At 36.4% G+C, this 16,608-nt stretch overlaps 1 long non-coding RNA gene across 1 annotated transcript in view; it reads right to left on the bottom strand.

The window, feature by feature from the left end:
- The window catches only part of LOC128110718 (uncharacterized), a 37,380-nt gene extending 21,059 nt beyond the window's left edge, over positions 1–16,321 (bottom strand). Inside the window, exon 1 of the long non-coding RNA XR_008218292.1 lies at positions 16,251–16,321. This is a non-coding gene — a long non-coding RNA (uncharacterized LOC128110718). The remainder of the gene's footprint in view (positions 1–16,250) is intronic.
- Positions 16,322–16,608: the final 287 nt, after the last annotated feature.

Raw genomic sequence — 16,608 nt, forward strand, 5'->3', positions numbered from 1 at the left:
CTTTTCTTCTCTGCTTTTTGCTTGCCTCTCACCTAAGTCTCATTATAAACTTGGCAAAAAGGAGACGGCAAATTCATGCCATGAGGTGGAGTGCCTTGATTTCCTCAGTCGGATTAATTAGCCCCTCACTTTTAAACCAAACCTTCTACAAATTCTCAGAGCACCGACAAAATGCAGAGAGATGGTTTTGATAAAATGTAGTATTAATGTTCCCGCCAGAGTCATTTAGCAATCATTCTGGGCTTTACTAACCCATTCCTCCAAACATCCCTCACAACAGTTTTGAAAGCTTTCAAAGTACCTGGGTTGGTAGTCCTGACAGCTCTCTTCCAGATAATGGTTGCCTATGTTATTTAGCTATTTGTTGCTAAGAAATAAGTAGCTGAGAAACCAACTTGAAGGAAGAAAACAAAGGGCATGATTCCAGACAGCAGGGAGGTCAAGGCAGAACAGAGCCGCTCACATGGCAACCACCAGGAGAGAGATGAGAACATGGCTACTGACTTCCTCCTAGCTTCCTTTCTTATTTCATCTGGGGCCAAGCCTACCACACTCAGACTAGGTCCTCTTTAGCTAATCCTCCCTGGACATAAAAATCTCAGACACATCCAGGGGAGCACTTACTAATCTCCTACTCCTTCAAATCTGATTAAGTTGATAATCAAAATTATCCTCACAGATTGGTAAAATATCCTTCACATTGTTGATTAAACTTAAAATTGTGAACTTCCCTCTGCCTTGCAAAATCCTTGTTCATTTCATTCACAATCTTGTGATAATAAACCATAATTTAATGCAGATCAATGAGTACAATTAATTATATAACCATGATAATTCCCTCCCAAGTAAAATGAAGTTCTCATATAGTATAATAATATGATGAAGAGATCCATCTTATGTTATTTATTCAAAATTTAAAAAAATTTAAAGGATATATATTTTTTATCACTTGAGTAGACACTTTAAGTGATTTGATATTAAGTAATAAAAAAACTGGAGTTATAATTATTACATTAATTGACTGAGTAGGCAAGTTATTATAATTGCAAAGATTTTTAAAAACAGTTTATTCTTTTAATTAGAAAACTATTTCTATAAAATAATTAGTTATATTGTGTTATCTTACAAACTTAAGATAATTTATACATAGGTATTGCAAGCTTTTTTTTAACATAAAACACTGTAAGTACCACATATCATTTAAATTTATCATTTTATTTTAGTTACCTTCACATAAATATGTATATAATGCAAACTGAGAGGCATTTACAATTCTTAAGCTGTTAAAAGAAAGAAACTCAATCAAATATAGTATAATGATGCCCTTGGATAATTATAATGAAGTAATAACTGACCTTCACTGTGTATTAAACTGTGACATCTTGAATTCAGTTGCCAATATAAACTGCAATTACCAAATCACTTGGTGGTTTAGAAAATCAAACCATATTCTCTCCAGCTATTCTTCTGGCTTGGCATTACCTTCTAAATTTCAAGCTTACTCAGGTCTGCCGTGGTGCAGCAACTGCCTACATTTATTGACAAGCAAATATTTTCTGATCTGTTGCCACAAAGAAAGGATCACCCAAACTGAGAGGCCAGATTAAAAATTGAAATCCTGTCAAATGTCCAATTCTCAGCATGACTTATTATTTCGTATTGTCATTTTCTGTACCCACAGCGTTAAGTCTTGTTAATTTTAGCACATTTAAAAGAATCCTAAATCATGGGTTTAAAACTAATGGGGTTGAACAGACATTTATTTATCCTGCAAAGTGGGCCAATAAACAATTTTGTGTTTTCAAATGCCAATTTTGAAGTTTGAAAGTCAAAGAACGTATTGCTAATTTTAAGTAAAATCACTTACTTTAAGTAGACATAAAAACAAATATACACATGCTGAAAAAACATTCCTACAGGATCCATCTAATTCCCATATTACTGAAGAAAAAGAACAGAAAACAAGCCGGGCGGTGGTGGCGCACGCCTTTAATCCCAGCACTCGGGAGGCAGAGCCAGGCGAATCTCTGTGAGTTCGAGGCCAGCCTGGTCTACACAGCGAGATCCAGGAAAGGCGCAAAGCTACACAGAGAAACCCTGTCTCGAAAAATCAAAAAAAAAAAAAAAAAAAGAACAGAAAACAGTTAACTCTAGATCCTTAGTTAGCACTTCAAAGTCAGGTTCATATGGAGGATGAGAATAAAAGTATTCAGTTTTCTATTTGGCCTGTTTTCCTCAGGTCTGAGACAAAACTCTGCATATAAATCATTAGTTGCAAATGGTAGTTGAAGGCTGTCTGTGACTCACTAGGCACAGTGGCCTCATATATGTGTTTACTCTTAAATTTCTTATTTTCAGTATTCATTTCAGTCACTAGGCCACCGAGGTTAAAATTAAATCAGTTAACATTCATTCCCTGAAATGGAGTTCTCAGACAGTTGAGAATTTACCAAGTCAGGCACATTTCAGTCTATGTAAGGAAAGCTTTAATTTACAATCACTGTGAAACCCCATGATACACTAAAATAGTTCGTTGTCAAAAGTACTAAATTATTGGGAAAAGATGTGAATGTGATGATATTTCTAATTTTAGTCAATCCCTTTCCGATCGTCCTGTAGCACCTTTCTTCCAAGGAGACCCAGGCACTTTATATTTAGAAAGAAAAAACCGCAAACCAGAGTGAAAATCCTCGCAGATTTATATTGATGAGAATAGATGTCCTAGAAGATGAACTAAAGAGCATAAGGTTAAAGAGAAGCAGGAACAGTAGGAGTCTGTCAGTGAAGGAGGACCTAACAAGCTTTGCATCTTAGCTGTTCACTTGCTGTCCTACATTTCCCCAAATTAATCTTAAGGAGAGCCCACAGGAGCTGCCCAAGGCATATCTCATGCTTGATTACTCAAGATGTCTTCATTTAGCCCTACAACTTGACCATTTCTATCATTCCACACTATCAGTAGTGCTTGGTGCAGAATTTCCCTAGAAGAATTATAAATTTCTGGGCTTGTCTGAAGAGTTTCTTTTGCACATGTAGCTTAGTGTCTGATGTCAATGGGAGGATGGAGAGCTCCATAAATACTTTGATACTATTACAGACATCTTCAAAATGTTTTGTGACACCAAAAGATACCAATGGGCAAATGTTTAATAATTTTGAAATAAACAAATTTTATTGTTTTTTACCCAATGTTAAAATGTATGGAAATATGAAATCTGTATTAAAATACCTTTATTACCTCTGGTAAGTTATTTAACACCAGCTTGTGGTCCGTCCCCTGTTCAATATTTCCTTTTACATAGATCTTTGTGAAGATTGTAATGTGGCATTTAGAAATAACTCAATCAATTTATCTGCATGATACAGAGCCAACATTTTTTCATTAAATTTAACACCACTGGAAGAAATGTCTGTTTTTACAATGTGTTGAAAAGAATGCATACTCTGGTTTCAGATTATCATCTCAACCATGAGAGCCATGGCTGTTCCATAGGACTTCCTGTAAAATGTTTGAACACAGATGAGCGTTTGTAGGCATAATTTGACATAGTAAGAGGAGGTAACTGATTTTGCCAGAAATGTCATGACTACTGCAACGTTGATTTGTCTAACACTGGTTTACAAAGTTTAATGAGGAAATAAAGATACCTAGAATACATGAGACAGTGAGGATGATCCTAGGTACTAAGAGAGAGGGACAATTACAGGAAGAAAGAATGAGAAGGAGAAAGGAGAAAGGAAATGGGATGGTGAAGTGTTTATCCCTGTCTTCTCTTCATCAATTTGCACAGGCGCACAGAAGGAATATAGTGTTTCATGTGAATATTAAAATTACCTAAACCTGTATTGTACTTTGCAAATTATCTCCCTATTATAAACAAATGTTTAGAGGAAGCTATATGAATTAAATATTAAGAATCATATCAGTTTGATATTATAAAACTCTTAGGAAGCTCCCTTTGTGGACTGTGTCATTTTCCAAGAGGCAATGGTGAATTCCTTAGTTATACTGTCTGCCCCCATCTCTGACCTTAATAACTAAATGGGAGGTGTTATAATGTGGAGTTTCATCCCACATTCATCTATATCAAGCCAGCCAAAAGGCTGATTTGAGGCAATAGAGCCTTCAGTTCCCAGCATGAACAAGGAATCTTGTTTTAATTCTCAGTAAGCAAAGAAGATTTCATCTTGTGGCTTCACACTGTAAGTAATAAAGGAATACATGAAGCTTTCTCATATCCATGTCTTAATAATGCTAAAATCAAGGATAGACTTGAGATGTTTCACAGAGTCTATTCCTTTCAAGTTTTTTAATTTGTTGAAACAGGTATGTGACATTATGAATATCCAGATGTGCAGTCATCTTTAAGAAGTCTTTAATGGGTGTTATTTTTAAATAATGCTTTCTGTTAGAAAATTAAATATTGTTACTAATTAAAGCTGATCAAGTATGAATCAGCATATTCTTCAGCCTGTAAGAGGACTGGAAGATAAGAAGCTTATGAAGAGTCTTGATATTTGGATCACCAAACCCTATGACATAGATAGATATAGCCATTTTTCAAAAACTTAAGTAGCTACTTTTACTTTTATTTTTTTGCTTTTCCAAGATTCTAGTTAGTATTTGAAATAAATAATCTAATCCTGTAGTCATTATTAAAATATCCCTTCACATTTTACTAACTGACATTTTAAAAAAAATGTGTGTATTGATGGTACAAGGTGACAATATAATACATGTATACAATTTGTGACAATCAAATCAGGGTTCTTAGCTTCTCTATCTCAATCATTTATTAATGCTCTGGGCCGGATGGGAGCTCTCTGGCCCAGATGGGAGCTCTCTGGGCTCTCTATACCTTAACCTTACAAACTCTTCCCTTCTTGTTCTCTGTGAATCTTTTTATGTCTTCTCAATCTGCTTTAGTTTCCTTGACAAAATGCCCTATAGTATAAAATTACTTCAAAGATAAATAATCATTGTAGAGGCTAGAGAGATGGCTTAATAGTAAAGACCCCTGGATATCCTTCCAGAGGACCCAAGTTAATGTCCCAGCACCTACATGGTAACTCACACCCATCTGTAACTCCAGTTTCAGGAAATCGGACACCTTCACACAGATATACATGCAGGCAAAGTACTAATGCACATAAAATGAAAATAAATAAATCATTTAAAAGATTTACTCCTTAAAATAATTATATATATATATATGTATATATACATATATATCACATTTTCTTTATCCATTCTCTTAATAACTCAGCTAATTATTGTATGTTCAAGGCTATGTTACAACTGGAATAGTTGTTATGTTCCTATTCTATATATTAAAATTGTTTTAAGAAATTAATTTGTGCTCATAGGTGAACTTTGTAATGTTTGATATTAATTTATGTCCTTAATAAATCTCTTAAACAAAAAAAAAATCTAACCAAGTGATCGAACTTAAAGTCTCAACTATTTTGTTTCCCTCTTACCCATACCTTGATTTATATTCTAATCTCAAAGACTTTCTCAAGATTAAATGAACCTTCTGCATCCTCTAAAGGCTGCCGACAGTCTGGCTGAGCTCCAGGGTGCAGAGTCAGCACACAGAGGCCTGCACTTTCCTTCATTGATTGGAAAGTGACACCACTTTGCTTGGTTCACAGAGACACAGACACAATCAGTCCAGCGATGGCATGGAGGTTAACATAGCAATATCCACCACTGGAATTAGAATTGTCTTTAGAGTAGAAAAGCAACTTGACAAAAGTCAGAAGTCATAAAAATATTTTATATGCACAGTAGTTTCAAAGTAACAACTGAGTTCTTATTCCATTGATCCTAACAATTAGTACTTAATTATTCATTCATTTATATGTAAGGTCAACATATTATCATCTTTGTCAAGTGATATGTCTAGGGTACCTGGAATGTTTGCTAGTAGGAAAGAATATGACTAAGACTAAGTACCTATATGGCAGAGGACTGATACCACAAAGTTCATACGAGTGAATTTTGCTCACATTTTTGTTTGTTTTGGAGACAGAGTCTTGCATGTAGGTCTGGCTAGCTTCAATCATATAATTCTCTTACTTAAGCCTGCTGAGTACTGAGATTATAGACATTTGACATCACCATCAGCTTGTCTCTGAATCCTATGTGCAAATCTATAGGGTTTAGATTATATTCTATATTACCTTGTAACTGCAAGGCAGTTTAAATTTAAAAACAATGCATCTTCTCTCATGTTTTTAGACAATAATCAAATATTAGATGGAGAGTGTATTGGACTGATGAGTGAGGTATAGGAGACTGAATACAGTGATATTGAATGAGATGAAAAAAGAGAAGACTAGAGCCTCCAAATAAGTTGCTGGCAGTTAAGGTTTGCTCATGTGCTGAATGATTTGAAGATGATTAAATGATTATTACAAACTCGAAATAAAAGATGTATGGACAATAGTGGATGTTATTTGTTTTTATTTAATGTTATTGGCTTACATGTACAATTTACTTTTTTTTTTTTTATAACTTTACCTGCCCCTTAATTCTGAGTACCACCAATAGGTATCAGTGAACATCTTTATACTGATCCTATCTCAGGACCATCTAAGCTGTTGGGTGCCTTTCAGGGCTTTCTCATATCTCTGTATGAAATTTCATATGACTTACCCATCTCCTTTTGAAGCTCTGTCTTCCTTTGGCTTCCAAGTTACTTCATTACTCTTCCAAAGTTACCACTCCAGAGCCATGACAACTGTTCCCTGTTGTCCTTTTTCTTAAATTCCAGTTCATGGTTGTGCTCTTCCTGATGCTAAGCCATCCCTGGTACACTAAGCTGTTTCATTTACTTCCATGTTATTTAAAACTTCTTGTCTAGGAATCAGGGTGTAGGTGACGGGTGGAATACTTATTTAGCATGCACTATGCCCTACCTTGGATTCCCAGAACTCCAAAAACAGAACAATCAAAGCAAAATCCTCCTATCTGTTGATGGCTATAGGAACACTAGAGGTGGAGATATGTAATAAACAGGAAGGATGTTTTATATTTCTCAGTGGGGGGGGGGTCTAAGGAAATGCTGACAAGTCCTAGAGGTAGTTAAAATGGGACAAAATGTGTCAGGGATTAGGTTGAGTTTTATATTAAGAGCTGATAAAACACTGAGTCCATAATACCCAAAGTATATTTAAAAAAAAAACTCAAGAACCTAGATATGAAAAAAACAAAACAATTCAATTTAAAAGAGGGGTACAGATCTCAACAGTGAATTTTCAGTGGAGGATACTCACATGGTTGAGAAACACTTAAGAAATGTTCAACATCCTTAGCCATCAGGGAAATGAAAATAAAAAAAATACTATGAGATTGCACCTTATACCTGTCAGAATGGTTAAGATCAATAAAACAAGTGGCAGCTCATTTTGGCGAGCATGTGGAGCAAGGGGAACCCTACTCCATTGCTGGTGGGAGTGAAAACTTGTACAGCTACCATGGTAATCAATATGGTGCTTCCTCAGGAAGATGAGAATCCATCTACATCAAGACCTAGCTACACCACTCTTGGGCATATATCCAAAGGATGTTTTATCCTATCAGAAGGACACTTGCTCAACCATAGTCATTGCTACCCTATTCATAATAATCAAAAACTGGAAACTACCTAGATGTCCCTCAACAGAAGAATGGATAAAGAAAATATGGTATATTTAGGGGTATTACTCAGCTGCTAAAAACATGACATCACGAAATTTTCAGGCAAATGGTTGCAACTAAAAAACCAGCATCCCGAGTGAGTCAACCCAAACTCAGACAGAAATATTGTACACATTCACTTATGTCCGAATATTAACTGTTAAATAAATGATAGCCAAGTTACAGTTCATGGATTGATAGAGGGTAGGCACAGAGGAGGAGTCTAGGGGTGACATATGGATCCTCCTGGGGGGGCATAGAATAGATTTTATAGGTAGACTTGAGCCAGGTGGGGGGATGGGAATGAGAGAATCATGTAGGGAAAGGAGAGGGAAGATGGAATTGAAGCAGGAATGTGGGAAGAGAAAGCTAGAACTGAAGGGCATTGGAGGGGCAAGGTGAAAACCTAGTATAGTAGAAACTTCCTGTAATATGTGAAGGTGATTTGAATGAAGTCTCCAAATAATGAGGGAGACAGAGCACCTACCTATTGGCCATCTTTTGTCACCAAATAAAGCTTCCTGTGCTGGTACTGGTTTCATTCAATTTAGTTTTGGAGCAAAAGTATCCTGTGTAAATTCCCAAACAACCCAGGTGGTTGGCAAGATAATAGGTTTCTCTTTGCACATGGACAGCAAGGCCCCATTGCTGAGGTCAACACCTACACAACTCATTGAATATGGAGTTGTTGAGTTGGTGCCTACATAGAACCTTCACCTTTATCTTCTAGTGTCTTTGGCTCAGGAAGGTACTTTGCAGGCTACCAAAAAAAAAAAATAAAAGAAACATAAATACCAACCCAGCCATAAAACCTTTGATCTACAATCTGTCCTGCCTGTAAAATAGGCTAATGCAATGGTGGCACAAACCTTGGAGAATAACTAACCAATGTCTGTTTTGACTTAAGGCCCACTCCATGAGATGGGACCCACAGCCAACACTGTTTGAACCAGAGACCAAGAACCAGAGACCAGAGAGCCCAGAAACCTAGGGTAAAAATCAAATACTACTGTTTTGTTTTATTTGTTGTTGCTTGTTTGTTTTTAAAAGCAACAATAAGATGATTCCTAATGGTATTCTTGTAGATCTATGATACACTCATAGATCAGTTCCTTATTCAATCATTATCAGAGAAACTTCCTTCTGCAGCAAATGGGAACAAATACAGAGGCCCACAGTCAGACAGTATTCAAAGAAAAAGACCTTAAAGCACACAGCTCAAAATAGGATGTCTCATCAAATCCCTCCCCTCAGAGCTCAGGGAAATCCATGGAAGAGGAGGTGGAAAAAAGTGTAAGTGCCAGAGCAGATGGAAGACTACAGAAAAGGTCCCTCTAAATCAACTGAGCAAAGCTCATATGAACTCATAGAGACTGAAGCAGTAAGCAGAGAGCCAGTATGGGTCTACAGGAGGTCCTCTGTGTATATAACATAGCTTTCAGCTTAGCAGTTTTATGGGACTCCTGAGTGTGTGAATGATTGGGTCTCTGAGTCTAGTACATTTTCTTGGAACGCCTTCCCATCTTTTGGTTTTCCTTGTCCAACTTCAGTGTGATGCTTTTTGTTTTATCTTATTATATTTTATTTTGTTAAAAATAACTAAAAGACTCTGGAAGTAAACACTGAGTCAGTAGATCAGATGTAACAGGTTAAAGAGACAGGACAGTTTTATAAAGCATGTGAGAGAAACTTAACTTAGTAGACTTCGTAAGACTTGAGTGTGGGGGACTCATCTGCTTCATCCTTTTCATTGTAACTGTATTGATGACTCAATACAGGAGAAAAATTTGCTGGAAAGGGAGTAAGAAACTTAATGAATTGTATATATATATATATATATATTTGACTACCTTGGGTCTTATGAGATGTCCCCAGCTAGTGGCTCTATTTGTGGAAGTTTTGAAACATTTAGGGGGTGAGACATGGCTGGAGGCATTAGGTCAGTGGGGTTATGTCCTTGGGTATTATTCCAAGCCCCTTCCTATTTGTTTCTTATTTTCAACCCAAGATGTCAACAGCTTCTGCCACCATGACATTCTGCCCAATGACAGGTTCCAAACTACAAGAAACCATGGACTGAACCTTTGAAATCATGAGCAGAACTAGATCTTTCCTCTTTCCAGCTGTTTCTAATAGGTATTTTGCCACATTGACATATACTGTTTGTGAGAAAAGGGAGAAAGAGCAAGACATTCACCAGAAGGGCCCACTCATCACTTAATATCCTGTGCTGACTTAGGATGTGGATGGAAAGAAAACCTTCACCAGATGCAAAGCCCTTGACCTTGGACTAGTACCATATGCTAGACAATCTTTTTTTCTTTGAAACTTACCTGTGGCATTCTGTTACTAGCAGCAGAAATCACACTAACACACCTTCCCCCAATGCCTTTCAATATAATCAAATATCTACAGTTGAGAAACATTTGTCCAGGCTCAATCATTGTCAAGGCTCATTGTGTTTTCTTCAAAATATTGCTTTTTAATGCTCTTCTCTGGAGTAGATCAATCCCTATTTTTCCACCAAAGGCTTCTATTTAGTCACCTGTTACCAGACTTTCTGTTACCCTGCCCTTGGAACACTTTTATGCTATCAGAGTATCATCTAAACACTACTTTTATTCCACCAACTGGATTAGTATTATTTATGTGAATTGGCTTTCCATTACCAGACCTTTGCAATTTCCTCAAGAACTAACAAACATAAGTTGTTTAATAACAATTTTAAATAAATAAATGAAAGGGGAAAATACAAGCATAATATTATCATTTTTGTTACATTTCTACTGTTAGAAACTATCTTTTAAAGCCAAGAAAGTATATCTGACTGGTTCTTGAACTATTCATTTTTTAGAATAATTTACTTTTTATAACAACTTAGCAGTTACTGAGCCAATGTTAGTAACTGACCTCAACTATTTATCTTAACAGCTTCCAATATTATCAGTTATTTTACTGAGATATTTTAGAGGACTTGTAGTGAAAAATATATGCAGATTTTCACATAATATTTCAGTTTCCTTAGCATTTGATAATGTTCTTTATTAATGTATCAACTATTATCAAGAAAAAAACATTTCAACTAATTAACCCTTACATAGTTCAGTTAGGTTGATAAATAAAGTCATTATCATTTTGTTTAATTGAAGAAATAAACACAATATATTTTTACTAGAAAATTCTCAACAGTCCTGAGTTTGGCATTCCGCATGCCTTTCTCCACACTTGTTTTCATTCTACAATGAAGTTGGGATATAGCTATGATAAGCAGGCCTGATGGACTAGGCTTTAACTCTGTAAAACACATTGAGTAGATTCACGTATGGAACCAGTTGTAAAAGGAATTTTTTTCAAGTATCAAATTCATAAAGAGCTAACATTCTTGCTTCTGAATGGTATTATCAGTTGGCTTATGTCTATTACTGTTATAGGATCCATTAAGACCGTTAAGATCTGAGAATTTCAAGTGTGTGTGTGTGTGTGTGTGTATGTGTGTGTGTGTGTGTGTGTGTGTGTGTGTGTGTTTGAGCAAGCACGTCAGTATTGCTTATTAATAAGACACTTAAATTCTTCATATCTGCTTTTGTAGATTTCTACCTGTAAGCACAAGCCACCAATAGAGCACAAAAGTAGAACTATTGATTGAAAATCTTAAGTCATATAATTCTCAAAAAACAAAATCAGTAAATATAGTTGAGCCTAAAATAAGAAAGAAACAGCAATCTTCTAGTGAAGCTAGCATGTATACATGGAATTCAGACTAAGGTCAATGCCTTGACTATAGTATGAGCCTGACAAATAAAGTTATCTACCTAATTAGTAAAATATTTGGTTATGGATAAAAGAACATTAAGAAACTCTGTTTTTCAGAACATCAGTTTTGTACTATGATATTAAATTAATCTAACAGTCCTTGTAGTTATTTAGAATTGAAAGAGGAAACAATGTTTTCTTCCTGGGAAACCATTCATCAGTATATAGGGATCTTCATGCAATGATGTTTATCACATTAAAATACCTAAATATTAGAAACAGTCAAGACTTGCAATGTTCTTTATCTCTCTTTATCCCAGTGGTTCTTGTCTCCTTTCTTTTTGGTATAGTCTTATTCAAGATGGACAAGGGAACTCTTCAGTCATTTGAACTCAGAACACTGCATTAGTTGTCTGAAAGAAAACATGTAAAACACTGAATCAGATTTCTCCAGAGGAAAAGAACTGATAGAAAGGAAGAATATTTATGTACACAGAGAGAAAGATTTTTAAAGTCAGGTTGAGTTGAGCTAGTAACCACAGCAGTCAAAGTACTCCTTCAATGTCTCTGTTAAACTGGAAAGGCCAAGAAATTGGCAGTTGACCAGTCCATGAGGTTGAGTGTTCCCGCACTTCCAATCTAGTGCCAAAAAGCTGGGGCAGTTCTGGAAAGCCACTGCTCCCAGTCAGTGATGGAACCCTGAAAGTGCTGGTAAAGGAATCAGCACCAGTAGCAACTCCAAGTCAGCAGCAAGAGGAAAGGAAGAGCAAGCAAAAAGGCCAATGATCTCCCTTTTGCCAAGCTCCCTGGGTGGGTCTTCCCACATCAATAAGGCAATTAGGACAATTCCTCAGTTGATGCTCCCTACTCACTTAGGTGATTCTAATTTGCAACAGGTTGATGTTAAATCAACCATTGCACCCACCAAAGAGGCATCTAGCACAAAGCAAGAGAAAAACATTAAAAAGAAGAACATATATAAGGTAGAATAGAAATGATTCTCCATGTGGAGAAATCAGTGTTCTGCCAAGTAGAAATCTCACTGTTGTCCTGTCTTTTATGCTTATGTTAATTTCCCTTTCCTTTTCATAAGTAGTAATGGCTTACATTTAGATAACTCTATTAAGTGAACTCACTTCATTGAATCTTTAAGTTCTAAACAAGTAGGCTTTATGATCTCCATTTTAGAAATGAGGAAATTAAGACAGAGCTCTTAACATCTGCAATACACAGTAGATTTAGAACTCTGCCTAGACCTTGTTTCGGGTCATTCCCCTTACTTCATACTTTGCCAAACTATAAAAATAGACATGATAAAACTGATAGATATATAAAAGCCAATAGATGTAGAAGGCTCTTTGCCCGCCCCCCCTTTCACTGTAGCTGGAAAATAGCTCATTAAAGAAACATCTAGAGGAAAATGCAGCTTGAAAACAGCAAAGGATGTGCCTAGCTGAAGAATTTGAACTTGATTCATTTTCTTTGCTGTTGTTTTCTGGAAGTTTTTCTAAAGATAAGGCACGTGTTGCCAGAATGTGTTATTAAAGGACAGTAATGGTGGCATGAAAGAAAGATTAGCTAAGAAGAAGACTGCTTGGTAGTGCATGAGAACCTGTGCAGGACCAGATCTAAGGAAGGCATTTGCAGCAGGAGAGAAGTGTTGTGTCTCTCAGATACTTCAAATAAAGTATCCAGGACTTGGGGCTACTTAATAGACGGAAAAGCTAGAAGATGCAAAACTGGCTTGTTGGAGCATCATGAAAGTTGAGATAATAGAAATGACTATGACAGTATATCTTGAAGGTGAGAAAAAATGGCGGAATTGAGGCAAATCACAGGATATTTGATCATATTTTGGAAGTGGAATTTTAGCATTACTGCTTATACAGAACTGACATTAGAGTCTGTCACTATAACTTTGCTCTAAGGATTAACAACAGATAAAGATGAAAGGTTTTAAAAATATTTCTTAATCATCAAATTTATTGAAATTTATGGTTATATTTTATTTAATTCTAAACCTAAATTTATTACTGGTTTTTAAATTTCTTGGCAGAAATTTGGATTCTTCAGAATAATGAGACTTCCAATGGGCAACGGAAGCTGTTCAGAACTGAGGTGGGAAAACCTGTTTTCTGGATCCTGAATGAATCTTTTTTTCCTTTGTTGGCTAAGAGTCTTGAAAAACAGTGAAGAACATTCATTTTTCTACTTAATCTTGTTACTTTGCCAGGAGTAGCACAGGGGTCCCTTTAGTGAGTGAGACTGAGGGCACTAACATGGTTGGAAGTCATTGAAAACAGTAGCAGGTTTATTTGAGCAAAATCGGCAGGGTGGTATAATATACATTTTTAAAAATGCATTTTCATTAAAATTAAAAATGAGCTTCCAAACAAACTCTGGAAAGGGCTCCAAATACAGCTTTACAAACCCCAAATGAAATCAATAGAAAGAAACCAGCCGAGCAGCAAGTTGAGAAAACACCAATTAGAGTTTTTGACAAACAGAGAAGCTCACTGTGGGAGACAGTTTTTAAATCAGAGAAGAGAAATTTGGGCTTTTTCCCTGCACCTCAGCACTGTTTTCCCTGGAACTGAAATTTATGGGATTCAGAATGCACCCCAGGAAGAAACCACAAATAAGCGGGTACTCTCGGCATTATATCAGAGCAGATGAAAGCAAATATTACTCTGATAGCTTTTCATTTTGCCCGCCAAGGAGCATTGCATTATTATCCGTGACCAGAGATTTTAATAGTCAAACTACCACACATTTGTCAAACACTCAATTTCTGCCTGGTTACTTCAGGCCTCTCTAGCCAAAGAATTTCTGAAGTAAACTATACTCAGTCTCTTAGCCTGTTGCATGTGCTCTGTACATCACCACACAGTGAGCAGGTGCACAGGGCAGGTTTTCTTAGGTCCACACCCTATCGAGGCATCAGCCTGCCTAGACACTTCTAGATAGAGCCCTGTGCCTGGGAGGATCTCAGCTTTTTTACTTCTGCCTGGCTTCCCTTTGAAAGCCCTTTACCCACTTCACATTAGAACTACCCTGCCTTGTTCTTATAGCCTCTGAAATGAGTTGTGTGCTCCTGCCAAGATGAGGTAATACGAATAGCCATAGAAAACTACTGTCAGAGCTCTGATTTCAGAGCTTTACTTTCAGCTCCAATTAAAAAATAGATTATTCGGTAATATTAGGATAGTCTCAAATCTTGAAGAATAGTAACACTGATGCATGGAATGCTTTGCCTATTAGATTATTTATACTTCTTGAGATAAGTACTTAAGTTCACGTATGTAAATATGGGTGGATATGTATATATACAGCATGTATAATTTTTACCCAAATGCTAAAGCTACTTGAGTTTATTTAAGATTTTTAAGTAATTATATTTAGTAAGGAAACATCTTTCTTGTCAATTATGTTCTCAATCACAAGCTTCAGATCAAAGCTCATAACCCTTAGTGATACCATATGTTGAGACTATATAATATTTATATAAATATGTATATTATACAAAGTCCTGCAGTCTAAGAATGAAGTTTTCAAGCTGTGTATAAAATCCTATTATTGTCTTTATCTCTGAAGCCACTGTATTTTCCCAATAGTTCTCCTCGCTTTTGTCCTTACCATATGTGTCTGTTCTCAACAGAACACAGAGAAACCACAGATCACATTCATCACTCAAACTTTCTAATATCCCTCCACTTCCGTCATGCTAAATTCAAAATCTTTGTATCATTCACCAGGCCCAGTGATCATGTGTTCCTTTCTCCTCTGTCCTACCGTCCAGCTGCTCTCCCTTTGGCTCTCTGGCTATATCAGCATGGAGTCCTTCCTTCCTGCTTCTGCAGCAGCCCAGGGATCTTCTACTAAAGTGAGTGTTCTTAAGTTCCGAGTCATCTCTCCAAGCCTCTGTTTGGCAGTTCTTATCTAAAAGCTGGTAGTTAGTAGATATCAATGCATATTTAATGAAGAATGAACTGCTCAATTATAGTAAGAATTGTGGATTATAATTTTGAGTTCTAATAAATGATATGAATGTATGCATATGTATTAATACTAATATAATTAATTTTTTTGAGAGCGTGAGAAAATAGTTCTGGTTGACATTGATTGATTGATTGATTGATTGATTGATTGATTGTGAGATATAGTCAAGGAAATATAAGGAAGTTTAAGGATGGTATTCTGATTAGTTGTACCCCCTGGACAGTGAGGTACAACTAATCAGAATACTCAAAGGGAAGCATGAATGAATCTGTCTCAAAAACAATGAGAAATTGAGAGTTGGTAAGTGCAATGAAGTAGTCATGAAAGTAAGAAGTCAGAGTGTGACTCAGCAAAATGGTGGATACTAATATTAAAATATCAGCAGAGTACATTCAAAGTAACTTCTTTGAGTATCTCTAAACTTTAACACACGAATGCAATAGACTCCTTGAAGAAAATACAGTCAGGACATGTCCAAGAATCTAAGATTTTGTTCTAGTTCATCTCATAAAGAAAACCTTCTCCATCATTCTGTTCTGAGTGATCCAGATCAAATAGCCCAAGTATGGGCAAAAGGCCATGAGCAGTAAGGCTATCAAAAGTTTAGGTCAAGGTTCCACAAGCAGAAGAGATGAGGAAGGAAACAATAGGAACACAGTGCTCTCCCACTTCTAGAGACATCATACATAGTAAGACCCCAGAGTACAGTGTACAACTCAAAAGCTAATCCAGGAACCAAAAGCAGGAATGTGAACCCCAACCCTTGCCAGCATTAGGGAGATAGAGCTAAGCCCCTGGATGGAAAGGAACATACCTTGAAACCTGAAACAACTGAGTCTGTAACCAAATGTCAACAGAGACCAAATAGGACGCACACTTGTTTGTACTTACGTATCTATTATTTAAAGCCAGGTCTACTTTTGTGCTTGAGCTAAGTTTCTATGGAAATTCTCACTCCATGCTGTTATGAAAAGGCAACTCTCTTTCAACAGGCTTTGGATCCTGGTCCAGGCTCCAGACTGTCTCAAAATCTAAACAGAATCTTAAAATCTGTTCCTGCCTCAACCAGAACTTGTTGTATTTTCTTTGCCTCCTGCCACCACTCAGTTGGATGGACACCAAGTATAGAAAATTTCAGCCGAAAAGGAACATTTTAAGGGAGTTATGAGCCA

This window comes from Peromyscus californicus, unplaced genomic scaffold (genome assembly GCF_007827085.1).
Source record: "Peromyscus californicus insignis strain IS unplaced genomic scaffold, ASM782708v3 Scaffold_15__1_contigs__length_86483966, whole genome shotgun sequence".
Taxonomy (NCBI): domain Eukaryota; kingdom Metazoa; phylum Chordata; class Mammalia; order Rodentia; family Cricetidae; genus Peromyscus; species Peromyscus californicus.